We start from the raw sequence: 19,076 nt of genomic DNA on the forward strand, positions 1-19,076 counted from the left end.
CATGTAGCACCATGCTGAATAGCAGATATATTTTGTTTCATAATGTGTAATCAAAATTTTGAAAAAGAAATTAGAGTTTTAAAAGTTTAAGCACATTTACCATTCAGTCGTAGTTTATAAATCACAAACAAGCAAAAAACTGAAAGCAATGAAGGAAAAACAAAGATTTATGGAGATTTTCCCATTACAAATAAAATTTACTTAAAATCAGATATTGATTTTAATTGAGACGCAATGCTGTGAATCATTCTTGTCAAACTTTAAGTGATTTTTTTTTCATATTTTCTAGCTTTTCATTGGATTTAATTTATTTTAAGTTATTTTTTCTGGAAATTTATGCAAATAGTTTTAGGATATTGCAAAACAATCCATTTTCAAAACCAGCATTCCCTTTTATCTGCAGCAGCAATCCCTATTCTAGGATATAAAAAGTGGTAAATGGCTTTTAAATTACTATAGCTGATAAAGAGCACTTTGAAGAAAAATAACTTTAGATGATTAAATTATTATAAAAAGATGAATTCTGCTAAAACTTTAAGTTTATTAGCATATTAAGTTTATTAACACCCTCCTTTCAAATTTCTCAAAAAAAAAAAAAAGATCCAAACAAGTTTAAGAGAAAGAAATTTTACACTATTCCTAATATTTTCTTGTCAGACAGACCATGTTTATTCCACACTATTCTTGTGGCCTTCTCAATGGGTATAGATTTTCAAATGAAAAAATTTCTCTGTCTGAAAAGCTATACTCATTGTGAAAGCCACAGGAATAAGTATGGTGAAGAATAATTTGAGGGAAAAATAAGAACAAACGTTGAGTGTGTATACACATATATATATATATGTATGTATGTATGTATGTATATATATATATATATATATATATATATATAGCCTTTAGTAATATGACTCTTTCTAAATGTTGTAATATTGGTTTCAACAGTTTCACATCAAAATTCTTTATATATAATGTACATACTTGGGGGTATTTATATGTAAATATGTGTGTGTGCAGGCAGAATGTAGGAGGATTGTGTACCAAGTGCGATACTGAAGGGTAATATGATGTGGGCTTTGAATGCAGAGGATTTGCAAAGACTTCTGAAAAAAATTAAAGACAAGAACTTAATTGGATGTGTAATGTTAGTGTGTGTCTATATGAGAGAGTAAAACTGGGTATGAGAAGAATCAGGTGTGCAAGAAAGAAGACTGCATTAGGATGGACAGGTGAAGCATATGGATGCTGAGCCTTCAAAATGAATGGAACCTGTGGAAGAGGGGAAATTCAGGAAGTGGTGAAGATTGATCTCAAGATGTTGCATCATGGAAGAGAGATGATAAAAGACCATGTTGCTTGGTAATAGATGGGGATAAAGAAGACCTGACCACCCACGCAAGCATGATAAAATTTACTTTGAAATGGGGCCAGTAACAGAGGTTGAAATGTTTATCTGTTGTAAGAGTAAACCAGACGCACAGAAAGAAACTTCAGAGACATCAAATTGTTAGATCAGGTTCTGAAAGTTACAAAAAGAGTCTTATTGTCAAATTGATTAGGAAAAGGATTAATAGGTTAAAAAAAAAAGGGCTGCTTTTAGCCTTTTTATACCTACTACTTCTCCACCTACTCCTCTTTTTGCCTATCTGGTACTTTCTCATCTCTCACTATTCCTCCCCATTCTCTTTTCTTGCCACCTAGAAACACTAGCTCTGTCTATAAACACACACACACTCTTTGTCTTTTTCTCTCTCTTTCCTACCAGTATTTAATACATCTCTCACCTTCCATCACTCACTGTCAATCTTTATCCAGCATCTGGTGTCTCCCTCTCATGAAGATGCCTGTGTATTAAGAGATTGCGTCAGATCTATTGGTATCTGATACCCCCCCCCCCCCAATATATGTATTTACATAGTTACTGTCAGTGTTTCTCCCCATCACGACATCTGGTTAATCAGAGATTGCACTGCATCTGATATTCCCACCAACCTTCTTCCCCCCCCACTCTCTCAGGTACTCATCACTCTCTTTCCTTTACCATCTCCTCTACTCATCATTTATTCCCCCTCCTCTTATACCTGCCTACATCACCCATCTATACTGCTCGTCTCCACTTCTGCTTCTTCAGGTCATTCACTATTAGCATCTATCACAGTACCAACCCTTTTGTTATTATCCCTCATACTCACTATCTCTCATTAACCCGTACTATTGCTGTCTTGTTAAACCTCTACTCATACCACAAAACTCCCCTCTTCTCTCTCTCCCTCTCTTATTATTCTTAACCCTGTTCCCCACTTTTCACCATCCTCTTCCAAACTACTCTGTCTCCTCCTCAATATTCTCACTTGTTTCTCCCTTTCGTTCTTCTTCTTTCTTTATAATCTCCCTCCCTTTTGCCAACTCTTTTAGTCACATTGTCTCAAACAAAAGGAATCAATGCAAGATAGTGAAGGCTCCTTTAGTTTTGCTGTGTACTGGGCAACAGCACTGATGCTGGTGCCACAAGAAAATGTACTCAGTTTACTCTGTAAAATGTGTTGTGTATAAGTAGACACAATAGAGCATGAAGAGAACTCTTAGTTTTGTCTTGTTGAGGACATGACCACCTCTCTAATGCTGGTGCTACAATAAAATGCATCTAGTTCCCTCTGTAAAATGTTCTGTATTAAGAAGGTTTTTTTATCTGTAGAAACCATGCCTGACTCGACATTCAAGGGAGACGTGGTCCCCCAACCTGTCTGACAAGACTACAACTCAAGAGCTGACTCTGGCTGTAACAACTCTGTCCAATCCATGCCAGCATGAAAAGTAGATTTAAAAACAATGCTGATGCTGATATGTATGTGTATATCTCTGTATATGTGTACATATACACACCTTCAACTCAGTACATCAAAGAAACAGAGACCATTCAACAAAACTGGCCTCAGCTTCAATGGCAGCCCCAATTTAGCCAAGAAAGATCCGATGGCCCCCACCCACCTACCAAGACTGTCACAGCATCTCTTTCTCTTTTTTCTCACAGCTGGTGATTAACTAACCCTACTAATACTGAGTAGATGACAGTATCAAAAACAATGTGCATGCGTGAAATTAAAAATATAAAATGGTGACAATTTACCCATCGCACCCTGTATATGTGTGTATCTGTATGTACATATCTATATTTACTGTCTGACAAAGGAATAAAAGAGTTAGGATGGTTGAAAATTAAAGTTGAAGGTCTCCATTTGTTACAAGATGAGAAATAGAAATTCATCTGACCACACAAGGACACTAATGCACATAGCCTGCAAGTCTAGTTGCATCATGAATGCATGTGTGTCAGACAAGATTATATTACAAAGGAAAGAAATAAAAACCAAAGAATGTATCTTTCACTAATTCAGCAATTTAATATTACAAACAGAAATGGGGGCCAGGACTAAGATTATTCAAACTTTTCACTGATAATTAGAAAACTTTGTAGGAAAATCAGTTCATGAGAGAATATAAAAAGTAATGAAAATATTAGAAATTTTCTTTTAAGAGAGAAAAGTTAAGTTCAATGTAATGCCAGAGGTGAAAATCAATATTGAAAATGATACTGTTCAATGAAAAAAATGTCTAGAAAATGCAATCAAAGTTGCTTTCTGAGAAAGAATTTCATGTCATTTCAATATATTGAGATGTTATTCACAAAAATTATAATTGTGTGCAAGGCAAAAAAATAGTAAGTCTTTGAGCCAGACTGTAATGTATGTTACAAATCAGTTTTTGAACAGAAGGGTATTTTGGCACGAAGCCTAAACAATGAAAAAAGTTTGGTATCACTGTTCATCTTTTTGGCATCATGTCAACAACTGGATTGTTGTAATGTAAAAGTGCTAATTTATCAATTTGAGATTGGCTCCATTTATGTAGTAAAAACTTATTCAGCAGAAAAATACCCTGGCATTTCTACATCTCCAGCTAACATCACAGCACTGTCACTGCTTTCCACCACTTCTGTCAGTTGTCATCAAGAAACTGGCTCAAGGACAGACAAGTCATGTGACTGTCATAAGAAGTAAACATCAGTCGGCTCCAATCTGAAGACCTCAATTTTTAGACGAGCAATTTTTTTCTTTATCTGAAGTCTCTACAAATTTTGTCTGTTTTTATTTGTCAGTGGAGTTGGTTATCTAAAGATGGGACTCGTGAATTGTGAAGAGATTACCAGATACCAAGTTGTAAGACTGTTGATGGGTAAAGATATTTTTACAGAGTTTTCCTGAGTGTTATTCCAGATAACAATAAACAGAAGGCAGAATGATGTCTGCAGTTTTCTACAAATGATAAATTGGAAATGGGAATAGCAAACAATCTCATAGTGGGACAAACTATTAAAACAATTCAAAATATTGATCCCATAATCCTCAAATAGTTCACCATTCCTTGTCATTGTCCCCAACTTTGTGCTCCCAAGCAGATCCCTATGAATTCTAAATCTTCCCCCCATTCTCTAGAAGTACCAACACCAACAAATAACAGTGCATTTCATCTCTAAGAAATGGCAACCTCTTTGACTTCACCGGCATCACATCTGCCAGGAGAACTTTTTAATAAAGTTGCCCACTTTATCTCTCGCTTCTTACAACTCAGCCGCTGCACCATCACAGTATGTGCCCCCTTCCCCCCACCACGTCTATCAAATCTCATGGTTAAGTCTTCAAACTCATTGTTTTCCTCCTTTAAAAGATTCTGTTTGACTGTTTGTTATCATCCGTTGTTGACATTACAATTTGTTCCAAGTACTTAAAAGATTGCATGTTTGTTGCAATTCTATTCCCCAACTTTCATGATGAACCTCTTTTTGCCAGGGCTTTACCAAATATCCTTTTCACATGCATCATAAGATCTGTTTTTCATACAGTCTTCTTTAACTTAATTTTAATGCTACATGGATATCCTAGGTTTGTAATGATCATTCTAGTTTTATCTTGGGCTTTTTCAAAAACACTTCCTGTGTAGATGCTGAAAATATTCCTTTATACAATACACCCTTCTATACTCTTTATTCTATTGCAAATTCACTGGGAAAATCCTTCTTTAGTCAAATGGTAGTTGCCTATTATAAGTTAGAAATATTCTTTGCTAATTTGGAATTTCATGAGGTATTTAATCAGTGTCTTGTGGTATTTACAATCTAAATATATCTTTTCAAAAACTATTCTCAAATTCACTGTCCGTTTGTGAATCCTAATGATATTTCACCAATTTTAGCATCTGGCATTTTCTCATCTCTATGTAATGTGACCTTTAAAATAACTTTGATACCATGGTGTGATAGTCAAAGAATTTCATAGTGTTTTATTTCTTTGGTGATTTAAAGAATATGGTATGTTTTAGATTTTTATGTCTGTCCTGTGTATGTCTATTTATAAATGTCTTAACAAATGGCAGATAAGATTTTCATTATTCATTTAGCTAATGTTTTAATATATTCCATGATGATTCTACAATTCCTTGGTACTCTTTGTTCATTGAAGACTCTAATAGCTCATTAATTCATTAATTAATTTCGGGGAATGAGAAATAGTTCCTGAGAATCAATTGCTCTATTCAGCTAAAATATTCATTTTATGAACCACCAACATGTGTCTGTATTTATTCCAAATTATTTACTGCCTTCAACTAAAATATACCATAATGGCCCCAAACTGGAAGGAACAATGTGCAGCATTCACTATTAATTTAAAGATTTAGTTCTTTTGATACTTTCCAGATCTTTGTTGACTGATCAGGAATTTTGATTGGTTGAGCCATTATTTCTTCATCAAAGACCATATCAACACTGGTCTGCTCCCACTGACATGCTTAGTGATTGCAGCTTCTCAACATACCATTGCAGCATTCATCAATGAAACATCCATCAATAGACCCACATCTTACTTGGACTGGATTCTTTAACAAGTCAACATTGCAACAATCACCAATAAATTCTGTAGAAAGGTGACGAGCTGGCAGAATCATTAGCATGCTGAACGAAATGCTTTGGTCGACTTTGCCTTTCATCCTTTCAGGGTTGATGAAATAAGTACCAGTTACGCACTGGGGTCGATGAAATCAACTAGCCCCCTCCCCTCAAATTTCAGGCCTTGTTCCTGAAAAGAATAGTAGAAAAGAATAGATTCTGTAGAATCAGAATTTCCTATGGAGTTTGGTTTTGCTATGTCAGTTCAACCATTTAGATATTTTTTAGTGACCACAGTGATGTACAGAGTCAATTTGTTAATTACGATTCTCCTTTGGCTCATATTTATTGTTTGAGTTAACTTATCAAAGTGAAACTTCACCAACCTCTGACAGCCATCCAGAAATCAGTGACAAGTGACATTGAATGTTAAATATCATCTTACATGAGGCTTCTAGTTTGTTATGGTGCATGACAGTGAGTTATTGCAGGAGCTGTCATATCAGAAAATACAAACGTAGAGGAAAACCTTGAGTATTCATCTATAAACACAAACAGGGATGAGAGTTAGATGATGGTTGAAGATTTTTGAAACCAACACTGAAATACTTGAATTGTTGTGGGGATATTATAATCTTGGCATGAGGAGAATGGTAGAATTACGGTTTCTATTCCAAGCATGAAATGCATTTGTTAGAGATCTTTTTCTAACAGCTTTCATTGAAAATGGCTAATTCTTAGAACTGACATTGTGCCACCACCAAGTCTCTCCTGGACAACACAAAAGCTGATGTAAATCTGTGATTCCAGATGTTATAGAGGAGTATCAGATGAGAGTATCAGTAGCTGTGTTATAGGAGAGCATCTGATGAGAGTATCAAAAGCTATGTTATAGAGGAGTGTCTGGTGAGAGTAACATTTGCTAAGTTATAAAGAACTATTTGGTGGGGGTAGCTGTGTGTTGATGTAATAATTATCAGCCAAATATTTCTGAATCAACAAACAATCTTATCACTCTTCCTTTTACTTCTTCTTTAGTCATTAAATATAATTAAGATCATGCGTAATTTAAATTATCTAAAAATAACATAAGGGTCTCTTATTTCCTAACACATTTTTTAGGATAGCCAAAACATCTTTCTCGGCTGATAAGAGATTTTAATGTGGATAAGAAGGAGTTGTGCAGAAGAAAGTGGCAGGTTTATTACATTGTGAAAGGACATTGAATACCATGAGTCCAGAAGCAACAGTTCCAACATGCAGAAGAACATCAAGAAAAGTAGGAGGGGAAAAGGAGAAGGGGAGAGAGAGAGTTTGTGATGCATTAACTATTGAAGTTTTTTAAGTACACAAATGAATAGAATCAGATTGTTGTTTTTGCTTTTGTTTGTGCAATGGCAAAATGGCTGTTAGCAGGAACTGAATTAGTTTTTCAAAAGGAGCCACACATTTAGAGTAATTACTAAACAAACCTAACGATTGTTGTTGTTATTTGGTACCGGTAAGCATCAAATAATAAAGGATTTCAATTTTTGGGGGGATCAAGTTGCAGAGAATTATCTTCTCCTTTTTTTTATTTTATTTTTTTTGTATCCTTGGCAACAATTGCATGTTTTGGTATAAAAGACATTTGTCATTGTTCAATGTTGAAATAAATTTAGCCGTGTTCTCTTCATCTTCCTCGATAATTTTACCAACGATAATAACATCGTTAATATCGTTGCTAGTAATTATACCATCCATTATTTTTTGAAAAAAACATTTACAGCATTAGTCATACCAAACAGTCACTAATGAAATAAACATCCATTAACTTGAAATGTGCATCACCATCATCATCATCACCATCATCATCATCATTGTGAAGCAGAACCTGATGGTATACTGTTTTCAGATCCAATTTACTATAGAATTTATTCCAGGAAATAGGATATAGGAATCTGTAGTATTAGGAAGTGGATAGGCACCAAGAATGCTGCAGTGATTTATCATTTGTGAAGAGTCAATAAGAAGGCATTGTCATCTGCTGCTGTTTCTTACAACTCACCCTTGTACTCAGTGGGTGTAGAGAGAACCTGAGTGCTCAGTAGCATCATCATCATCATCATCATCAACAAGAAGCTGTTTATTCCCATTGAAGGAAGAAGCCAATGGGATTTAGTAACAAATGGTTTCAAATCATTACATAGGCATGAAAGATTATAAAGAGGGGCTTAACACCATAGGGACATGTAAAACAGTTTTGAGCAAACAGTGGCCTTGGAGCTGCATGAGACCCGTAGGACTTTCTGAATGGCACATCAACAAAAATTTGATTTTTTATTTAGTAGTGCAGCCATGTCTGGGGATGAGCTGTGTCTCACGTGGCCCGTTTCTCAAAGAAGGTGGCTCACATCTGTTGTAGAGCAACAGATCTTTTCATAATCAAAATTTAAATATAACAAAGCTATATGAAAGTTATGTCTCAAAATAAGAAAGAAATACAAGTTAAGCAAAACATTTAAACACACATTTGTATTTAAAAAAAACAAAAAAACCATAAGAAGTTGTTTGAAAGAGTGAAAGACAAAGAATCAATCTGTTAGACTGAAGTGCCAGGTTATTTCAAAGGACATATTTGGAGGGAGAGATTTTTGTAAGCATCCTCATCTATAAAACTTGTGGCAGTATCTCTAAAGTATCAATATATTAATTAATCTAATTATATGTTGATTATAAATTTATCAAGGCTTTCCTTGTAACCACAACTGTAGATGTTGATTCTTTTTGACCAACGGCTTCATGAAAATTGTTCAACCTTTTCACAATTATTTCAAGCCACATTCTTTGCCAGAGAAACAGACATAGTCATGCCTGGGGCCAGCACAAACACAGCATCTTCATCTATGGGGTTTGCATGATCAAGACGGCAGCAGTTTACACATTGCTAAGGAAGTAGGCTCTGTTTTTGTGGCCATTCCAAATAAGACATTAAGAGGTGAAAAAGGTCACTGATAAGTCTCTGGATTTCTTTGAGCAGCTTCTAAAGAATATGGATGGGTGATTGCCCGCTCCTAATTCAATAACAAGTTCTCAAAGGATCTTTGTTGAAAATGGTCAGAAGAGATCCCAGAAATGAAGAAAAATTCTAATATTTTCTTCTTAAATACACGAACATATACTTTTCTGATATTTTACAAAGTCTGGCAAAGCTGTGTAGAATTGTAGCAGAAGATTTAATGTCTTCATCTGGTTGTTATGCACAAGACTGTAATTACATTCTGTAATAAGTTACCATCTGCTGTTTAATGAAGACATAATTAAGGTTAACTGAGGCAGTATTGTAGTTGATGGAATCAATTACGGTACTGAAGATTGAAGAAGAAATAAAATTAGTAAGCAGAATGGATTATTGTTGTTCAGCTGAGTCTGGGAATTCTGTAAGAACATTTAGAAATGTTGTTTAACAATGTGGTCACTCTATTCTTCTATCAAATAAAATGTCATGAAAAGGTTGTGGCTGAAGAAATTTTTCCATTTTTATTGTTGTATTTCCAAGTTTTAGATGAATAAATTGCTGTGGCAAGAAGCTGTTAGAGAGGATCAATTGTTTTATTTGGTTAAAATATTCGACTTCTACGCACAAAGTTCAAGTCAGTATTATAAATGGCTGTCTGCCAATTTCCAACCAAAATACACCATAATGGCATCTGGACTGGTATTAGCAATTCATAACCATTAATAAATCTTGCCTGTGTTAATAAATACTGAATTTTCTGTGCAATGGAGGAAAAAGCTCCATTTCAAAATTATACTAAAATGTCTTTTTAAGAGAAATGCAAAAGCATGTGGCCTGGTGATAAGAGGTGTTGGGTTGATGATCATAAGGCTGTGAGTTCAATTCCTGGGCTGGGTGCTAAGCTGTGTCCTTCAGTCAGGCATTTCCTTTCACATTGCTCCAGTTTATTCACATGAAATGAGTTCCATCCAAGTGCTGATGCTGTCCTATGTCTTCCCAGCTGTCACACCCACACTGTTCCATTGGGGGTCAAGGGTAAGAAGGACAAGATGGTATCTAAGTCTGATGAGTAAATACAAACATGTTTTGTATATAAATGTTTTGACTCTCTTTATTACTCTCAATGTATCTGCTAAAAACTGCAAAGGAAAGAAAATTTGAAAAAAACCCAAAAAAACCCCACAGATATTTTTGGTTCTATGTATGAAATAGTTTTGCTCATTCTTTAGTATTTTCAGATACAGCATAAATGGTTTCATTAAATGAATTAATCTCCAAGAATATGAGAAACTGGCATCAATAGAGATGCTCTAATAATCTACATTGCAGTACCAAATTATAATGAAGGCACAAAAATCTGTTAAATATTTTTAATTAAAATGCTTGGAGAGGTTAAGTCGATTACATTAACCCCAGTGTTCAACTGGTACTTATTTCGTTGGGTCAATAAAATAAGTGCAGGTTGAACACTGGGGGTTGATGTAATTGACCTACCCCTTAGCCCGAAATTGCTGGCCTTGTGCCAGAATTTTAGACTAATATTGGTGTTATTTATATAAAAAATATCATCTTGATATGATAAGGTATGTATATATATGTATATGTGTGTGTGTACATATATATATATATATATATATACATGTATATGAATATATATGTATATACACACACACACACATATATATATGCACACACATATAGACATATATATGTATGTAAATATACTTACACATTTGCATATATGTATGTATGTGTATATAAACACACACACACACATGCTCATACACAGTTTATAGAACTGGATGCTGGAGCTGACTGTGGGGTATTTACTTTTCTAATACTAACTTAGATGCAGGGGTTGCTGTAGTGTGTGATTCCCTCTCCACTCTTCAGTGGGTAAATTACCATTTCAACATACCAAAGAAATAGCATAAATATATTTAACACATTTAATAAAGACGTTGGGTATAAAGGTTACAATTCCTCTCTCTGGTGATGACAGAAGCCTGGCAACACTATAATCAAAACATCTTCAACAAATTTCTGACATTCCTAAGATTTATCAAAGGGAAATGGGACATTATTTCTGTTTTTCTCTGCTTGAAATCTTGTTGAAGAACATCAACATGGAATAGATTTCCCAGCAGAAGAAGATTAATTCTTAAAAGAAATAGTCCTTTTAAAAAAGTTTAGTCACTGCATGGAGTTTTAAATTTTTAAATGAAAGAAATAAAAAGCAACAACAAAAAAAAACCCCATTGCTTTAAAGAATGGCGTTAAAAAAAAATGTCTTGTAAATGAGGTCATAAAAATTGAAAAAGTGGGATTGCTTCTTAATTTGTTTATTCAAAGTGAAGAGAAAATTATCTTAATTGATATTCAAATGGATGATTTTTATATTTCAGTTATCGGATTCATTTTTTACTTTCCTAGTTTTCACTTCTCTTTTTATAATCACTAAAAACAACTGCAACAACAACAACAACAACAGCATCATAGTACTTCATCTTGACGCTAGTTTCTTAGTTCAAATTTGTGTTATCTGCAATCCAGTCAATATTGCGACACTTTTCCTTTTTTTTCCATTTCTTACAAAGAGTTGAAATATGAAACATGATGGCTGGTAGAGTCAAGTTATACTAGTTATACTAAACAATCTATTGAGCATATTTAACATATTAAAATATATTAATTTCAAAATATATAGTCTTGGCTGTGTGTTTAAGAAGCTTGCTCTGCAACCATGTGGTTTTAGGTTCTGTCCCACTGTGTGGCACCTTGGGTAAACATCTTTTAATATAGCCCCAAGCCAACCAATGCCCTGCCTTGTGAGTGAATCTAGTAGATGGAAACTATGTAGAAGCCCTTTGTATATGTGTGTGTGTGTGTTTTTTTTTTGCCTGTGTTTGTCACCCACCACTGCAATTGTTTTCGTTCCAGCACACGATCTCAGATCAGGTCACTTGCTATGCACGTACATCTCCCTATATATATATATATATATATATATATATATATATATATATATATATATCCCTATATATATATATATATATATATATATATATATATATATATATATATATATATATATATGGTGATCCTTCGGTATTGGTCTACAGAGTAGACGGTGTCATTCACCCTCTTTGTCAGCTTTGCCTCTTTGTGTATGTCATGAGGGAAGTCTGTATGTGAGAGAGATTAAAAATTAGATAAGTTAAGGAGATTTTTATGTGTAAATACGTTTCAAAACTTTAAGGTTTTTTTGGAATTCGCCAAATAAGGGAATGTATGACAGATAACCTTTTGAATAACTCTGTGAAAACATTCCCATTAGTATTTTGGGAACTGGCTTGACATAATATTCTTCTAACCGTTGTTTATGTTGTCGGATAATTTTCCGTACACAACTCAAATTTCTAAATAATTACAGTTGTGACATTTTCTGACATTCATAGAAGTGAGGAAAATTTCTCAAGTGCGCTATGATTTTTTTATAGAGGCCGCTTTTAATGACAGCTATCAACACTTCTTGGTATGATTCAACTTTGATATACACAAGCGACCATAGCACATACATCAAATACCTTCACTCTCATAGTCCGTCAAAGCTGATCCCCAACGTCAAACAGCGAAGGGAAGAAATTAAATATTTTGATGCAGAATCCCAAAAGCTACAACAGCAGTGGTCCGTCTGGAAGAATAATGATTAAATGTAAGTAAAAAGAGAAACAGAAAGTTAGAGCAGCGAAGGTTTTTCACAGAGAGACGATAAACATAGGGATATGAGTTCGTATATTTTATTCATTTATAATCCTTGCTCTATCCAAATTGAAATAATTCCTGTCAAGCCGTCAACCTTCAGTCAATATCTACACAATTTGTGTCTAAACCACATTTTTGTTTGCAATTTGATAATTAGTATTTTGATCGGCGTTATGGGAAAGTGAGGGAAAAATAAAACCTCTGGTTAAATAACAGCAAATATGTTTTAAATATCAATGAAATCGACCGCTTTGGCCTTCTTCTGAAGCTACCGAAAACCCCCCTCATTGGGGTTAATTTCACAGCCAGACTAAATGCATGGATATGACTGCGTATTTTCTTTTATCTTTTAACCTACACTATATTGATACTGTAGTAAATTTCAAGTCCAACAATATAAAATTACTGTACTTGATAGCATTTAAGACGTACAATCTTATCGCGGGTGTTACGTTCCAGCCCATCTACCCAGCGATAGATGAAAATACGCGAAGTAGAAACAGTACTGTACTGTATATTTCATTATTATTATTTTTATAATTTATATATATTTATTTTATTATGAATGCGAAACAAACCGCGATATATGAACTGCGATATGGCGAGAGAGTACTGTACTTGGTTTTTTAAAAAAATCTCCCCAATTCCTGTATGTAAAGCTGGGTTTCCCATAAGTTTTAATGCACTGAAAACTATTTTCCCCGAATAAGATCTACTGAGATAAGGGTGCGTCTTTTATTCCATCACAGTATAATGGTTTCTAAAACAGGCAGAGCCATTTAATCGCTTCCAGTACGTGCCTGGTTTTTATTTCCTCAACTCGAAAAAGATGAAAAATACATTCCGACGAAATTTGAACGCAAAACGTGATAGGATGTAACTGAATACTGGAATGCATTTCATGAACTGATCTATGCGGTAGATGTGTACGGTCCATACATACATACGTACATACATACACACGCAGACATACATACACATATACACACATACATGCATACACATACATACATACATGCATGCATGCACACACAAAATCTTTGACTCTTATAATCAATGGCCCAGCAACAAAATTTGCTTTAATGGGTGCAATGTTAACATTAAAACAAATGCAGGTATAGTAATAATAATTTTTATAATTATGAGGGTCGGCTGAAATGTTCATAGGCTGAGCAAGACATTCTCATGGAATTTGACCAAATGAAGTCCGTTTTTTAACGTAGTTCCTCCTACTGTCCACACACTTCCATCGGTAGTTGCAGTGCTTGGATCGCACTGGTCAAGAAGCTATTCTGTTGGTCAAAATGGTCACCAACAGCAGATAAGATGTCATCATCACAGAGATACTGGTGCCCAGCTGAGTGTTTTTCTACGTTGGGAAACAGATGGAACCAAATTACTAACATAGGGAGGGGTGATCGACCAGTTCAAAGCCAGTCATGCACAGCAACCATTGAAACCAAGGACTTGTGTGCTGAAGCATTGTCCTAATGAAACAAGACCCCATTCATCGGTTTTTCTGGTTGTTTGGTCTTGGTAGCCTTTCATAACTGCCTCAGCAAGTTGGCATTGAACTTGCCATTCATGGTATGAACATTTTGAAGATAGTCAATGAACACAATATTTTTTGCATTAACGTATAGTATATGTATTAATGTGAAGTATATTATGGCAATGATGATGATGATGACGATGGATCAGTTGTAGTATTCGGAGAAAACGAAGAATGTGGATCGTTGGACAGTGAAGGGCTTTTCATAGGTCATCAATTGTGCTAGTTTTGAGGAGTGGCCATGCTGTTGTTGCTGTCTATATATACTTTAGATTTTGATAGTGACGATGCTTTAGTTCAGTAGTCTATCCTTCTAGAGAATTCCCTTGGGAATCTTTTCGAGAAGGAACCTAACTTCAAACCACTTTTTACAGATCAATTTTTAGACGTTATATTCTAAACCTGGCAAAATATGTAAGGGGTGAAAATTTTGATCTTGCACCTGCTAAAAATTTTAGTGAGTGCACTTGCAGCCCCTGCACTTTCTATTCGCAGGCCCTTGCTTATAATTCAAGTTCTGTTCATTTGTTTGTGTCTTCCACGATTTTATACTAAACTGTCTCTGGTATTCTTTTGCCTTGATTCGAAAAATCATAGAATCAAGAGAATTCGGTAGTTTCCGTGATCACGTGTTGTTTTGTCGACTGTCAGTTGACGTATCGAAGAAAAAGCTGATGGGTTGTGCATGTGTGCTTGTTCCTCTGTGTGTGTGTGTGTGCCTGTTCCTTTGTGTGTGTGTGTGTCTGTTCTGTTTTTATGTGTTTGTGTTGTGGAATGTAGATAAATATACACATACAGGAACAAGCATGCACACACACACAAACAAGAACAAGCACGCACACACACACACACAAGGAACAAGCGCAAACGCACACACATACACAGAGAAACAAGCACGCACTCACAACTCCTTAGCTTTCCCTTCCCATTCCGATATGTCAACTGACAGTTGAAAAGACAACACGTGATCACAGAAACTACCCAGTTCTCTTGTTATGATCTTTCGAGTCAAGGCGAAAGAATTCCCCTGACGATAAAATCTTTTATCCATGTAATCGTAGACATAAGCCTATACTAAATTCCAGTGCATTTCTGAGCTCTGGAAATCTTGAAGCAAAAGAATTTTGTTCTTTATTATATAAACAAACTCGTTGAAGAAACTTCTCTTCTTTGCTGACAATAATAAAATAATGATGCGCGTATCAGCAAGTCATATCGATGCGCGCGCACACACACACACACACACAGAGTGGGTGAGAAAAGGAAAAGTAACTTCCTTTGATGATAAGTTATACTTCATAACTTATATATTGTTATATTGTGTCTGTCTTCACAGATGTATTTCGTTTTTGGATTTGGTTTGCAGGATTCTTTATGTGTCGAAGCAAAAGAGAATGACTCTCCCCAGACACAACAGAATTCACAGATGTATATATAGATCTATATCCCTGTGTGTGTGTGTGTGTAAACATACAAACATATATATATATATATATATATATATATATATATATATATATATATATATATATATATATATATATATATATATATGACATCACGTGATAGTTGTATATGAATGTCTATATCACACAAGCGCTGTTTTTCATTCCCAGTCTTCTGTAGAAACATGTCTGGTCATGGGGAAATATCACCTTTGAAAGCAGTTGAGGATTGGCGACAGGAAGGGCATCCAACCGTAGAAAATTCACTTCGATAAAATTTCACCTGACCCACACAAGTATAGAAAAGTGGACGTTAAAACGTCTACTTTTTTATGCTCGCATGATGATGGTGATAATGATGAATAGAGAAAAGTTTCATTTTTACATATAACATTTTTATATTACAGTTGCATATTTTATATCAATCGTTACATATTACAGTCTTATGATGATGTAAGAGCACAACCAAAAACTTAAAATTCAAATAATCTACTTTTTTTTTATGCCAATAAATGTACAATTTTCTGTATTAGCTATATTTTCAAATTATGTTGGAAAGCTTGACACCAAAATAACACTAAACCATATCCAGAGTTGTTTCCCTGCTTAACTAATCCTCGGTTTTACTTTGCTCGTCTCTTATTTAAATAAATTTTGGAACTCCCTTGCTTTAAACATATACGTTTATATCTCCCCAGCTTGCAAAGAAATGATTTAAGGACAATATCGAAGCTATTAATGCTGCCAAAAATGCGAGAAAGCGATATAGTGGAACATCAGATTGTGAATAAATTAACATTAATTACTGATTATAAACTTGTTGCCAGTTCAAAAAAGGTTGCGACGGATTCCGTAGGAAGACCGTGCATATTTGAAATAGTAACAAGTTTGGGTTTTAATCACATCACTGCATTCAGTTCGTGAAATTGCTAGTTTCAAACATCGTCACGGGTGGAGATGAACGGGAATAGTCGATTATATCTACCCCAGGACTCATATAGTATTTTATTTTATCGATGTGAGAGGTGGGTAGGAAGCAAAGCTGAACCTCATCAGGATTTGAACTCAGAACTTTAAAGACTGGAAGAAATCCCATAAGGAATCCAGCCAACCCACCAGTCTATTAATATTTCTTCTTACAAGAGGCACAAGACCTGAAATTGCTTGGAGGAAGTAAGGGGATGTCGATTACATCGACCCTAGCACTCGACTGGTACTTATTTTATCGATTCCGAGAGGATGAAAGGCAAAGTCGACCTCGACGGAATTTGAATTCAGAACGTAAAGTCGAAAGAAATACTGAAAAACGTTTTGTTCGGTGCGCTAACGATTCTACCAGCTCGCTGCCTCCACCACCCTATTAATATCGATTAATGAAAGTATTTTAAGAATATTACTGCAGACTCAGCATTACTAGACTGAGAGAGAGAGTGGGGGGAGAAGTGGTGAAGACAGAAGACAACCATGTTTTTAATTTCATTTTCACGCTTTGTAAACTCATATTCCATCGGGATTTAATTTTGCTTTTCACAACACTGTGATCGATCAAATACATATCAATTACATATTGAATATTGATTCAATCGTTTCTCTCCATTCCTGCCAATAGGAAGTCTTATGTCAATGTGAGGAACTGATATTAGATATTATAAGCACTAGAGTAGAAAAAAGTAAAATGGTCGCGTAGATAAAATAGGTACTATTCAAGAAGAGTGGTCCCATTCAGAAGAGTGGTCTGTTAATAGCCCGAAAATATTTAGTAAACCAAAGTAATGAAATAATAAGTAATAAAATTTCTTCACCGTTGAAAAAGAAATATAAAATGATCACCAAAAGTTATTTCGTCAAGGGAGAAAACTCATAACTGATATATTTCTTGATACACTCCCCTGAAATTCAATATATGAATTGATTAATTTGATACGGAATGTATGCATAAGTTTGTTCATTTTAAATTATATTTCATTTCATACTTCGTTTGATTATGTGTATCGTAAACATTCAATGACAAATTTCTAATTCTCATAGCATTGTTTAAAACAGGAAAGTTACGTTATTGATATATGCTAATAATGAATAAAATGAGAGTGATTCAGCAGAACATTGGCAAATTTTTTCTCATCTGCTTCCCCTCTGACTAAATAAACCTGTCGCCTAGCTTTCCTTCCGGCAGTCTGATACAATTCCCTGCTACCACCGTTCTTCCAGTCCTTCCAAGCCTGTTTCTTTTGTCTAATAGGCCTGCCAACAACATTGTTCCACCACCACGTGATTTTGGGTCGAGAGGGGACTTTGCACCATCCACAGATCTGGTCAGTGGCCATCAGCAGGTTGTCCCGTAGAAACGTCCAGTTGTCTTCTACATTGTGTGAAGCTACATTCCCCTCTATTTCGTCGAGGGCTTCGAGTAATAAGTCTCTAAGCCTTTGACGAAATAGAGGGGGATATAGCTTTACACAATGTAGAAGACAACTGGAGGTTTCTACAGGACAACCTGCTGAGGACCACTGATATATATATATATATATATATATATATATATATATATATCATTTGAGCGTGGCCGTTGCCAGTACCGCCGGACCGGCCCTCGTGCCGGTGGCACGTAAAAAGCATCCACTACACTCTCCGAGTGGTTGGCGTTCTGAAGGGCATCCAGCTGTAGAAACTCTGCCAGATTAGATTGGAGTCTGGTGTAGCCATCTGGTTCGCCAGTCCCCAGTCAAATCGTCCAACCCATGCTAGCATGGAAAGCGGACGTTAAATGATGATGATGATATATATATATATATATATATATATATATATATATATATATATATCTGTGTGTGTCTTTGAGTGTTTGATTCCCACCACTGCTTGACAACCGGTGTTGGTGTGATTACGTCCTCGTATCTAGTGGTTTGGCAAAAGAAACCGATAGAATAAGTACCAGGCTTTAAAAAAAAAAGTTGTGGGGTCGATTCATTGGACTAAAAATTCTTGAAGGCGGTGCCCCAGCATAGCCGCAGTCTAATGATTGAAACAAGTAAAAGACATGTATGCATGTTGTCCGCTATTTTCAAATATTTGAAATCTTACTGTAAAGAAGGAACCGGTTTCTACCAAAGATATAAAGTTCCATTATTGGAATGTGGTTAAGGAAAACAAATTCAAATTTTGAACTTAAGAAAAACCTTGCACAGTTTTATTGTTCCGCTTAGAGATTGTATGTGCAATGTGGGAAGTATATATGTCTGGCTAAACTTCGGCCACTTTTAATTTATCATTTACGTAAAATTTTTATTACTCCCTACTTCGAAGTAAAGTGAAACGGGACGTAACTCTATATTAGAGTGCGGCGGCGGCGGGGAGGTTGGACTCCACATTGGTAGTTAT

This window comes from Octopus bimaculoides, chromosome 23, assembly GCF_046866305.1.
Source record: "Octopus bimaculoides isolate indiv1 chromosome 23, ASM4686630v1, whole genome shotgun sequence".
NCBI classification, from domain to species: Eukaryota; Metazoa; Mollusca; class Cephalopoda; order Octopoda; family Octopodidae; genus Octopus; species Octopus bimaculoides.